The 11,241-nt window shown below is 34.0% G+C and overlaps 1 protein-coding gene across 9 annotated transcripts in view; it reads left to right on the top strand.

Moving 5' to 3' along the window:
- The first annotated feature begins 7,690 nt into the window (after positions 1-7,690).
- Positions 7,691-11,241, top strand: part of MEF2C (myocyte enhancer factor 2C) — a 179,107-nt gene continuing 175,556 nt past the window's right edge. For 7 of the 9 annotated variants that reach the window (XM_034441260.3, XM_034441258.3, XM_034441259.3 and 4 more), the window contains exon 1: positions 7,691-8,240. The gene's annotated coding sequence lies outside the window, so the exon portion shown is untranslated. The remainder of the gene's footprint in view (positions 8,241-11,241) is intronic. The other 2 variants (XM_087885875.1, XM_087885870.1) reach the window with 2 other exon arrangements.

Here is an 11,241-nt window from a genome sequence, read left to right as displayed (position 1 = left end):
GGTAAGTGTATCATTATTTCCTCAACACAAAAGACGTGATTATGTCATTTGCATCATGTCTGACATGACCACATAAAGTCACATTCTTTCTGTAATGGCATCATGTTGGAGATGCTACCATCTGCCCCTGCAAGCTGTTCCTATGGGGAACCTATGAGTGGAAACCAAAGAAAAATGGTTGAAATGCGTGCCCCAGGGTCTTTCCGAGGAATCTGATGTCATGCAGTTTCTGGTATTTTAGATTTCTCCTTCCTTGATATAAAGATTATCACCTCACCCATTGCCTTTCTATCAAGTTTGCCACTAAGAATGACTGTATCCCAAAGGTTTTCTCCATTTCACCCTTTTATGTTATATCAAGTGTTTAATTTCCCCATCTTGGTTTGGAAATGTCCAACATTGCACATAAAACCAATACAACATAATCTTTTTCAAATACTGTTGGCATGATCCTCTTTTACATGTTTTTGTACTGTTTTCTGATTGACATGAGCATCCATTAACTTGTTCTGAACATTGGTCTATACCCTATATCCTGAAGTACATGCATTCTTCCAAATTGGATGCTGCTGGCATCTATCAGCTTTCCTCTAGAATTCAGTTTAAAAACCATTTTGTCATCTTTTTCAAATTATGAAGCAACAACCTGGTTCCAAATGGATTCATATTATGAACCAACAGCCTGGTTCCAAGTGGACTCTATGTTTCTCAACACATTTTTCATCTTCTCTATGTCGGTATCTCTTTCACATATTGAGATCTCTGAGATCCCTTAGCACTGTTGATCTAAAGAGCAGGAATCATTTCTCAAAATATGTCTTTGGCATCCTGGTCTTCCATCTCTTTCTTAGAAATTTAAATCGTATTTTCCAGGATTCCGGTTCCCTAATAGTGTTGGTATCAGTGTGAACCATATCTCCTCCCCAACCCTACCTAACAGTTTATCTAAATGGAACACAATCTCCAAGTTTATATTAGGTAGACAAATCACTATGCATTCTATACATTTTTCACAGAACTACCTCTGTGTTGAATCACCTACAAACTGCACCTCTTCCAGAGGAGTATTCTCAGTATAAGAGGATCTAAAGCAACAAACGATGGATAAAAATCTAATAAATAAATAAAGGTGCATTACTCAAGAATAGGGTTCATCCTACTAAAACATCTTCCTTATCCCAAAACCAAAAACTTCTAGTTCTTCCTATAGAATGGGAGCTGTCACTCTGGAATTAAATTATCATTTCAGAAGGTCCTACCTATACACCTCTCTAGCTGATTAAACATATATTCATACATATTTATTATACATATTCATACTAGTTATTATTAGTAAGTGTGTATTTATTTTTTAAAATAACTATTGGACCTAAAGCTCTAAATTATACTTTTATAGTTTGGACCTGTGACTCAATAACTTTCCCAATAACTAAAATCACCTTGAATTGTAGTAAATGCATGTGTGTACTGTATATAGCAAATAAATGCCCGTTTCATTTCACTTTGGCAACTAGAATAGACATTGTTTAGGTTCAATGGAAATTGTTACGTTTCCCTGAATTAAATGGTCATGGTGCAGTTAAGAGGTTTTGTAGGCAAAGCCTAAAAGATCTTTCTCTGAAATATGTCTGAAAATGGCTGTGAACAATAGCAATTTCCTGTGCTATGTAGCTGAATCAGCCTTCTCAAAGTGTTAATAATTATATCTTTTCTTTCTTATTTTGTTTATTGATATAATGTTCAGACATTGGCTACATCTATCTGTGATTGGGAGATAGGTTTGATATTTTATATTCCCTTTCAATATGAATTTCATAATAACTGTTTAATATAATATAGTACAAGAAAATGTGTACTAATATATTGTAATGTGATATATCTTTTTTATGCATGTATCTTCCAACAATTAGCTATTTGCTTTCTCAAGGCACTGTATGCTGTTCCTCTCTGGTTTTTTTCTTCACCTCAAACTCTTCTGGCTTTCAATCTACATTTAATGGCCATTTACAGTACTATAATCTTCACTGAACACTAGGTTTCCCCTTCCCATTGTAGCAATATTATATTTATTAAATGTAGGAATTTCTGGGGCACAAAATAATCCACTCTAAAAACTTAATTTTGCTTTTAACATAAGAAGCCATGGTTTATGCAGTATAATAGAGCAAAATTGATCGCATCCATTTAAGGATTCAGTTTAAGCAAAGATATACGTATAAATGGCTTACCTTGACTGATTTCAAATAGTCTTGTTTTTCCTTGAGAAGAGACATTTGAAAATTGACCAGGGATGTCTAAACTAAACTTGCAGACCTGCATGTTCACGTACTCCAACCATTCACTTTCTTTGCAAAAACCACAAAATTGCCTTAAGAAAGTCAATTTGTTTCATAATTGGGAAACAAATTACCTCTAGCCTACAAAGAGTACAGGATATTACCTAACAACTCAATGTTTTTACCAACTCAGAGCTGGCTTACTACTGCATATCTACATTTCTTACATCATCGTTCTTTGTTGAAATTCATCAACCTTGATATTGTTATAAATATAGGGAGAAGGGAGAACAAACATATACATTTTCAGTAGAAGAAACATATACTGTACATTTGTTTGTACATTCAACAAATTTAATCATTCCCCCTCAAAAAAACAGAAACAAAAACCTTCTGTATAAATGAAGACCTTCCTATTTAAGATTGTTGTTCATTTGATATATGTTTTGTGTGATGTCTTTCTGTTAGCTACTTATCTGTTTGCCTTCGTTGTATTCTGTCTCTTTTTTCTCTTTGGATGTTACTTTATTGAATATCTATGGCCCTGCATAGAGCAGTAATAGCAATTGCACTGCCTAAAATTTTCTTAGGAAGTATAATAAATATATTATCATAACAAACAGAAACACATCATACTACAGCCTGGAGTTTTCCCGGATGGAGAGCTCTTCAGAACATCTGAGAACGTATGCACCAAGACAAATTCCTTGTGTGTCCAATCACACTTGGCCAATAAAGAATTCTATTCTATTCTATTCTATTCTATTCTATTCTATTCTATTCTATTCTATTCTATTCTATTCTATTCTATCCCTTTTCAAAATACTCCATTCCATTCTCTGCTGCAAAAGTCACTCAGCCACTAAGAATACTTCATATTCACTGAATTCTTTGGTTAAATTGTTTGATCTACATTTGCTACTTTCACAGGTATCTAATTTTGCTGATGTTTTTATTTCAGTGCATAGATTTTATATACACATTGTCTACATAAGGACTGACATTCAAAGAATAGGTTTACAGTTACTGCAAGATTGTAGTAACTGGCAGGCTTTTTGTAAATGTGTGTGAATTTTTTGAAGCTAGTCTCGGACTGATTCAGAATTTTTAACCAGAAGAAAAAAAGTGAGACCTGAAAACTAAGAAACCAAACTGTAGCTAATCCAAAGAATTAGAAAAATGTTGTCTCTTATTCTACCAGTAGTCTAGCTTTTGAAAAGTTTATTCCTAGTTCTTTTCCTTTCCTTATGCTCAATTTCGACAAGGGTAAGAACAATAATGGAGGTGCAATGCATTGTTCTTTTGCACTGTTTAAAATAATGAAAGGGCAGAAGGAGTTATAGACATGGTTTTGCAAAGGTCATCTGCAATAGCTTCTAGGAAATCCTACATCTTCATATTCCTCTATCAACTATCATGCTGTTAGACAGAAATATTGGGCAATGAAAAAATTATCATCTAAGCAGGAAAACAATTTGTAGGACTCTGGAAGCCATCTCTTTTTAAAATGTTTATATTTACATTGTTTTCTCATTTCTTGAAATAGGTAGCCAGATAGGCACATGTAATGGGATATGTTTAAGTAGATAATAGTTCGTATTTTTCTGTTGAGTAAACAATAGTTGTGTACTGGTGGTGGCATATATTTTTTTACCAATTCCATTTTAAACAAAGCAAACATTTGAAGTGCATAGCATGTATATCCTAAAATGTCCTCTGTCATTAGTATATGTTTCTGCACATTAGAGCACTACAAAAATCTCACATAGGTCCTCTGATTATTTGAAACCCTAAAAGATCCAGTAGTATATCAAGTAAATGTTGACAAGATCCTTTAGTTAGAATTCTTAAATAAAACTTCTGAGAATTGTAAAACAGAGAGAGGAAGAGACCTAGAAAATGCAGGAGAATATGAAGCAGGCATGTGGTAAAGCAGCATTTTTACTGAAGTAAGAGAAGTTTAATATAGAATGTCTGTAATACCATTCTGGCTTATTGAGCAGAGAATCTGTGAGATCATTCATGCCATCTGCACTCAGCAGGGATGGGTTGCTGAGAAAAGTTAGCAAATAAAAACAATAAAGAAAGTAAATGAAAATAATATGCAGAGTGATAAAAATAGGGAAACCAGAACTCTAAACCAGTTGGATTTCAGTTACCTCCACTGGATCTTTCTATAAAGAAATATGTCCTTGTAATGGTTATATAAAATGAAATGTGAATGTAAGATTCTAGTACAGGTTGAGAAAATGCTGTTTACCTAACCAAGGCTGTAATTCATGAGTATTTAAGTTATTGTCAGTGGGATTCATTGCAAAATGAATGTAATTTTCAATAGATGTTTCATATTCAAAGATGGCAGATTGATAATTGTCAGTTCACCTGAAACTCTTAAGAAATGTTTCAACATCTTGCATATGGAATTGCAAGACCTCATACTGTTAAATAATACTTTTTTCCTCCCTTATGATGTTGTTATTGCAATAACTAGGATATTTTACTGCTAATAGTTAAAATGTATCATCTAGTTTTTCATTTCCTGACTATAATCACAATGACTGTATTAAGAATATAAAATAATGTCACAAAAGAATATTATTCTTAATGTTTAAAATTTGTAATTGAGTCAAAGACATAAAACAGTTTTCTCTCTTTATTCTCTTACTAAATAATGAGTTTTAGGCAGATTTCCCAGTCTTCTTTACTCCTTGCAAATGCAGAGCATTCAAAAAAAGAGAGCACTTTATAACTCCTGCTGATAATGTTCAGAATGGTATCTGTAGCCGAGAAGTCTTTGTGGGTAGCCATGTTGATTCCATGTCATCCAGGACTTATAGCTCACTAATGGTCAAATGGTTCCCCAGTATCTGTGAAAGCTTTCCTGTTTTGGGGGTGGGGGGGGGAAATAACACTTGAGTGATATGTATGTACTAAATACTCCACATTTGCAAGGACTAAAAAGGGCTCACCTTTAAAAAAACATCCTTAAACTATTGGACAGCACTGGATAACAATGAATTTCTGACTCACAAAGGCTTGGTTCTCCCGTAGCCATATAGCCTTATAGCCTATTGGCACAGAGGTTCATAAGTTGGTCAACTGCTTTCCAAAATTTGGTAGCACAGTGGACTAATGCACTGTTATTAACATCTGCTGCTTGCAATTACTGCAGTTCAAATCCCACCAGGCTCAAGGTTGACTCAGCCTTCCATCCTTTCTAAGGTAGGTAAAATGAGGACCCAGTTTGTGGGGGCAATAAGCTGACTTTGTATAAATATACAAAAGGATGAAGGCTATTGCTTAATGCATTGTAAGCCGCCCTGAGTCTCCGGAGAAGGGCAGCATATAAATTAAAGCAAAAAAAAAAATCACTAATGAATATTTAGAAAAAACAAGATCACTGGTAAAAACACTGGTAAGAGTTTAATTTTCATTATTTAAACTTGTAAGGCTGAAGTTGTGGTGGAATGGCCTTGAGGGACAGGAGGAAGAGCTAGAGCTAGGAGCTAGGAGCAAGAGGAAGGGCAGATAGAACAAATCTGAATACAAGGCAGAACTACATAAATGTTTCAGACAGGCCCTCCTGTCTGAAATATGGAGGAAGCAGAGAGGCACATTCAGATGTGCAAAACTTAGTTATAGAAGTTATAGTAACAGTAATCGTCTATATGACTTTGAGTTAGTAGTCTGCTCTATCTTAAACAGATGACACCTAATGCCTAAGTAATTTCCTAAGAATTTGCACCAATAACTGGAGACTACATATATGTGAATACTTGCAATTTATCCATTTTTCTGATGTTTAAATTTTTTTCCTTTATGTCTTTATTTATTTAATATATAAAATACAAAGAAAAATAGAAACAGGAAATTAAGGGAAGGAAAAGGAGAGAGGAAAAGAAGGTGAGAGGTACAAGGGACAAGAGAAAAAAAGGCATTGACTTCTGAGGTTTAAATTTTAATTTCAAACATAGTGTAGGCAATCCTGTCTTCTCTTTCCATTCAATATTTCATGTTACCAGGATAATACTACAAATAAGGAGTACTCCCCCCCCCAACCTTCCTAATGGTCTATTTTATTTAGCTAATGGAAAGGAGGCAGAATCTAATGTACAAGAATGAAAACCCTGCTCTAAGTACTAATAAAACAAAGAACAATGATTAGTACTTTCCAGTACTAATGGAGCTTCAAAAAGTTTTGAATTCCTATTTGTGTTTGTATTTATAGGGGGAAAAAAGGAATGATGGGAGGTTTGAACCCAAAACACATTATTTAAAAAAATATATATGATGCAAACATAAGGGCTTTGTTACGGCGCACGCAACAACTAGGAACCTGTTTCCCTTTAGCAAGCTTCTAAAAAGTTTCTCCCATATAATTATTAAATGAAAACACTCACTTACCCAGTACTCAGCCTTTAAATCTTGAATAAGAGACATTCACTCAGGGAGAGGTACTTACCATGTTTCTATGGATACCAAATGATGCCAATCAGGTCCCTGTTTTCATCTCAAAGTGATACCCTGCAGAGAAATAGAGTTTGGTGAGTAGCTGTTTATATGTAGTAAGTAAATAGGAAGCTTGTTTATTTGACAAAAAGCCTGTGACCTAGACACTTTTTTTGTTAACACCCTTCATTCTTTCTCTCCCATACCTCTTTAACACAATACAATTGGCTGTGACATGAACCACTTTGTGCAATTTCCTGCCAAACTCAGGCTGAACAGGACTTGCTTATTCAAGAAGCAACTCAGTTGGCTGGCACTTTACCCCTGACATGACCTTTCAAAGATTGTGACAAGATATTCAGAAAAAAAAGAAAAGAAGAGGTAACTGTTTCCTTTCCAGTGTTAAGTTCTCATAAGATTGGGAGTAGGTGGGGTGATCAAAGAGGAGAAGGTAGGAAAAACAAATAACAATGACAAACAGGGGAGATAGAATTCAGAAGATTCATAGAATTCAAAACAAGTTTTGAAGAAATAAATGCCTCCATGGATATTAGCAAATATGATAATAGTCTGGTTCTCAGATTTTTTTAAATACTTTATTTCATAAATGCCTAGTTTTGGCATGCAACCTTTCAGTAGACATATTTGGTAATTTGGAAAACACTGACTAAATTCTCTTTGAGAAGTTTTAAGTTTCTAATGTTTGAATTAAACTAACAAGAGTACAAAGGAAAGCTCTCTACTTTTGTACTTAAGTAGTTTAAAATAAAAGGTATCAGCACATTTTCTATTTTAAAGTGTAGCTATTTTATTAAACAAATTAATATGGCTATTCAGCTCACACATGGTGACTCCAGGCAGCTTACAACATTAAAAATCCACAATATAAAACCTCTGAACCCACCCCACCCCCATCTCCCACAGGGCAACAAACACAATCAAACCAGCCACTTGGTTGGCTCCCTATCAATCTGGGGTTCCCAAGCCTGATGATAGTTGTATTCTAGCTGCAGTTAAAAATACAAACTGTGGACTTGTTTTAAGGCTTGGAATTGAGATATTTACACTAATGTAAAGAAGAACTTTTTTATTTTACGTCTGCCAAAGGAGTGATTTTTGGGTAGCACTATTGATTTGATATTTCCCAACTGAATGTACAGCATGCTTTGTGGACAGTGTAATTCTGTGTTCTTTTGCCAGAACTCACAAAGGTCTGGTTGACAGCGATACCTTTTACAGCTAAATTTACTCCAGAGTGACAGGAGCAGGTGGGCCCAGGCCTGCCAGACACTTGTGCATGGAAATCACGCATCTTACAGGTCAACAGCAAAGGGGAAAAAGCTCCTGCCTTCGGTGCAGAGGGTGAGTGAGGCAAACAGGACCCAACCTGGGGGGTTTCTCTTCAAAGCCAGCTGGTCTGGCTTTATTCTACAGGAATTTTTTACCTATCAGTTTAATCAACAAAGCCCTCAGCAGGTGCTGAAGGAGACATCTTCCTGGAGAAGAAGGGCACTGGTGAGTTTTCATAATTTCTTTTTACTAGATAGATTGATAACATTAATGCCTCTTTGCTGTCAGCCTGACAATTCCCTTATAAAACCATGCCTGTAACCAAAAATGGGTGAGTTTCTACAAATTTTATGTCCCAATGGACAGGATTGAGAAATGTGCTGTTTCCCAATAATTACTCTGACAGGGCAAACTTGCCCAGGTAAATTCAGTGCCTGTTACTTTTTTGATGAGTAAGATCAACTTTAAAGATCAGATGGGCCAGTGAAGGCAAAATGGCTGAGGACATTTATACACTCATGCAGAATAATTCAGTTGGGAGAAAAAGGAAAGACAAATGCATCCCTCACTTCTGAACAATACATGGCTTTTAATTTTGAAGTGAATAGTGAAAGAGATAAATTACATTTCATCAGCCATGTTTTATACCTACATTAAATTTGTCCAACCTGTAAAATGCTATAGAAATTATCTTTTGATACAGCCACTGGAGTTAATTTACCTTAAAGAGAATGTGAAAGGCAGTCAGGTACAAATTTCGGTGATTTTACTAGAGGCAGAATCTGGATTGGGGGGGTAGTGGGAATATAATAGTGCTTTCATATTAGTTGCAAAGAGAATTCAATGTGCACAACTGTTTATGTCTTAACACCACCAAGCAGTTTGCAAAGGATAACATTTTAAAAGGCAATCTTATTTTAATTACAGCAAAGACGTGGGAAAAAAGATCAAATGCTAAGACATATTTGGGGAGGAGCAGAATTTTTTATGATGAATTTCTATTTTCACAAGCTTGTGCTTTTAACTATGCTTCAGAGCAGTTCTTACAAACTGTCAAACAAATGGAAAGCATTTCTGTAAACAAGTAATCAAGTTTTGATTTTTTTTTTTAGTCCAAGACTAATATTTTATACAAAATGAACATATGAAATTGCTTTTCACAACCAGATTCCATACTGACATACTGTCTGGCACACAAGTTTAAAGAGCACAGAACAACAGATAGATAAATTATGACATTAATTTGGCACATTAAGTTGTTCGCTTAAGAAATTCAGAATTATTGTTCATGTATTAGACAACTCTTTAAGGAAGTATTGTTCAACTATTTTAAAGACATTTCATACAGAATATATTTCCATGTTTTCCTATGCAAAATATTGCTTTCAAAAGACAAGGACTCAACTCTTAACTTCTCAGATTTAATACACTTTTGAATGCCAATCCAACGGATTTCCATGGTTCCTATTTCATGCAAGAAATTTGTTATCTTTCTTGCCATCATTCTGACTTCTTTTTCTTATTTAAGTGAAACATAGAGAACAGCTGATTTGTCTTGATATCTGTTAAAACCATGCAGCTGCTCCAGAAGAATGCCAAGGACATTTGTAATAATATTTTAAAATTTGTGAAGTATTACTAACGGTTGCTAATTTTAAACAATGGTACAAATTATATTGGAGAAAAGGATAGTGTAATTTATAAAGCTGGATAATCAAAGGAACTAAAGCTTTATGGGTTTATTGCAATTGCTTACATATTTCTTTCAGCATAAAAGCCAACAAACATATTGCAGAAGACTGCAATGCTCTGTAAAACTCCTTAATATAACATGTTCGTTACTAAACTGGAATAAATATATTGTCTGGAAAAAAGTCCCCTATTCTGAAAAACAATTCTATAAAGTTGTAAAGAAAGAAAAATGTGGATTAAGAGATAGAAATCCAGATACCAGCAAACAATTTCATAACATGGTCATTAAGATATTAAGCTTTAAGCAGTTTTTCCAAAAAGTTTTAGTTTTTATGGAATATAAGAATCCAAATGCTGCTAATATGATGCATCTTTGCTGCTAATATGATGCATTTTGATAGAAATTCTCTCTTCTCTTACCAAAAAAATTTTTGTTACTTCTGAAAAACCAAATACTTTTTATATAATAAATAACCATGATCATCAAAATCATACTACCAGATTTTTTTTTACTTTTAATCTTAAACCTAATTGTTAACTTTACACATTGTTACCATGTTACATAAAACTCTAAGAATGTGATAATAAAATATTAGCAGATTAATTTTAAAAACATATTCCAGGTAAACCCAGTCTACATTTTAAAATATTAATCAATACTTAAAATTCATTTTAATTAATAAGATAATATTAGTACTATACCATGGCCCATTCTAAGTCCTTCCTCAAGAACATGTTTAGCAGTAAATGGAACTTAAATTTTATCTGAATGTATGTGGAATTGTAGAACCTTAATAATGGTAAATTTTCTCAGAGGACGTATTCAGGTCCCATTCCATAATGCGGTATAGTCTGCACTTAAAACTCTGTCAGTAAGCATATTTATTTCTTTGTAACACACTGCTCATTATCCTACACTGAATAAGATACAAGACGTTACAGAATGGGAATTCTTTGGGGCAAACCTTATAAAAAGACATCTTGTGTTTGTCTTATTCATCTCAATGGAATCTTCATTGGGCTATTTCTTAAAGCAAACCAATTTAAATATTGAAAAACTACATGTTAGATAACTTTTTTCCTCTCTAAAAATAGTTCTTTGGGCTTTCCAGATATGACTGTAGAATTTTTATCATCCATTTCTATAGTTTTAAAACACATAATGAGTGGTAATTTAGTTCAGTTTTCCACTACATGTTTTTCTTTAACCCTAAATGGTAACAAATGTCCAGGGTTAGGTATTCTAGAGAGCATATAAATATGGCCCTTAACTGCATTTGAAATGCACTGGATATACACATATGCAATTCTTTGTTCTAAACATAGTAAGGCAAGAAGATGTCATATGATTTCAAAACAATGAGTTCTTTCTTTCCTTCCTTTTTCCTATTCTGTGCAAAAAGCAGAATAACTTTACTTAATTAAATGAAGTTACACTTTCTAAAATTGCTAAGAGAAGACCATGCACAATTGCTCTCTCTTGCTTAATTCTATGTTTTCAAAATCTCAGTGATACACAAAAAGGATCAGACTT

Source organism: Pantherophis guttatus, chromosome 2 (assembly GCF_059756535.1).
Source record: "Pantherophis guttatus breed Tessera chromosome 2, ASM5975653v1, whole genome shotgun sequence".
Taxonomy (NCBI): Eukaryota; Metazoa; Chordata; class Lepidosauria; order Squamata; family Colubridae; genus Pantherophis; species Pantherophis guttatus.
The sequence above is the reverse complement of the archived record's forward strand: the minus strand, read 5'-3'. Positions and strand labels throughout refer to the sequence as shown.